The sequence below is a fragment of the Anneissia japonica genome, unplaced genomic scaffold (assembly GCF_011630105.1).
Source record: "Anneissia japonica isolate Jap-2015-1 unplaced genomic scaffold, ASM1163010v1 scaffold1696_len571195_cov180, whole genome shotgun sequence".
In the NCBI taxonomy this organism is placed as follows: domain Eukaryota; kingdom Metazoa; phylum Echinodermata; class Crinoidea; order Comatulida; family Comatulidae; genus Anneissia; species Anneissia japonica.
In genome coordinates, this window is record NW_022695941.1 from 36,243 (window position 1) to 38,511 (window position 2,269).

Here is a 2,269-nt window from a genome sequence, read left to right on the forward strand (position 1 = left end):
CGCCACCTTCAGGCTTAGTATACATATTATTACCGTAAATAAGCCCTCTGACTATTTTTCATTAATGATAATTTGTATTGATAATAACAAATTATTAAACTATCGTAGCCAAAAAGAGGCCAAGTAAAGCATCTTATTCAAAAATTAAAATCGTGTACATTACACCCATACACCGCAACGCTCGAGTTTCAAACATACGAGTAACTAGCTGTACTGAACTTTCTGTGTAAATTGAGGGCGCCATTGAAAATTATAGCGCTTAGGCAAAAATTTGATTGGCTGAATCTATGGCAGCCATCTTGGATGGTACACACACAACACTGCGTATTTCGAACATCGAATACATTGCAGTTAGCGGTCTAGTATTCTTATTATATCTCTATGGTGTAAATTGAGGGCGCCATTGAAAATGATAGTGCTTATTCGAAATTTGATTGGCTGAATCTATGGCAGCCATCTTGGATGGTACACACACACAACTCTGCGTATTTCGAACATCGAATACATTGCAGTTAGCGCTCTAGTATTCTTATGAGTTTTAGATATGCGACGACGAGTAATCTAGGACGATGCTAATTATCTATGACGTATTACAATGTTGGCCACACAGATGATAAGCTCTTGTTTTAGTTTTGCGACGACGATGCAAATACATACGTCACCACCGGACATGCTTGAGTGAATTGAAAATAAACATTGTACTAATATTAAATAGGCCTAGGCCTGCCCTTACTACGTGATCCCAGATATTTTTTACTCATAGGCCTAGGGCTTAGGCTTTTGTGGGGTTAGGTTTATACTGTGTAGACCTAGGCCTACCTAGGTTATAATTATCAAAAGTACAAGCATATCCTTAAATTGTAAAAACAATATTTAAATCTACTTCTTTCAAATTCAATGTCAAACACATCCATGAATCCTTCAATGAAAAAATAAATCCAAAGCTTCCTTTCATAAATAAAACTGTTTTGTACTACTGTAGCATACATGCTGTACCAATCATGCCTCTGCACTGAATGAACTTGAAACTGTTATAACATTGTTACAATTTATTGTTGCGTTCCTCCCCTATAGTAAACATCTTATTATTCAGGGATCAACTAAATAAACTTCCTCAATTTCTTTATATTGCAAAAAAAAAAAAACAAAAAAAAAAAAAAAAAAAAAAAAAAAAAAACCATACTGTAAAATAGTAACTATTTTATGCATCAATATGATTTTAAATTTGTTTTTCATATTATTTTTATACTGTTCCTTCAAGCCTATTATTTTTTTAATTTCTCATCTTCTGGCTTTATTCCTCTCCAATTATTATTTTATAATTATTATTTTTACTCATTTTGCCCTCCTATATTAGTAATATTAATATAAGTGAACCAAATAATTTGCTCTTGGTTGGGTTTTGGAAATATTATTTTGTTCAGCAAAAAAATTAATATTTATCGTTCTTCTAAAATATTTGTTCAGGTCTTAGAAAAAGAGTTCGAGCCATCGGGAAAGAAAAATGATTGTGAAGTTGTGCAGGAGTGGGCAAAAAAGTATGTTTATTGGGTGACTTCGTTGACACAGCGGAGATCCAAATGAAATGCTTGGGAAGTTTATGAGCTTAAAGAATCATATTCAAAACATTTATACTGGGCATTCAGAGCACTTCCCAAATTGCTTTCATCCTCCTATACAGGAAAAAATAGAGGAATAAATGGCTAAAAAAAACCAGGTATAAAATATGAGCTTAAGCAGAGGTAATCCAGTTGTGTAGCAGTGGGAAGAAAGACCTACAAAATTCCATTCCACAACTCAGTTCTCCACCACCACCTGTTTGTTCAGCATTTAGCAGACCAGAGAAAGATATAGCAATAGCTAAACATCTTTCAAGATTTAGCAGTCTCACGTAAACAAGAATCTCAAACCAAAAGGCTCTTTTCAGAGCCATTATTTAACGAAAGAGAAGCAGTTGTATAGCTGTGTTTTTAAATTTTTTTTATCTCATTTAATTTGTTCACTCACAAACTTATTAGTAAAAGAAATAAGAATAATAATACATTATATAATAAGTGTGTGGAATTAAGAGGCCAAAATAAGTTTAGAATCAAACTTAAAATAAAATAATAAAATATTATAAATACAATTTAATAATAAAAGTTGAATTAAGGCAGTGTGTCAATTATTCATTAATTTGACCAAAATGTCAAGTTTACAAACAAGCACATAGCAATTATAACACTATACACTACAGTAATTATTCGTAGAAGTCTTATGAAGATAAGCC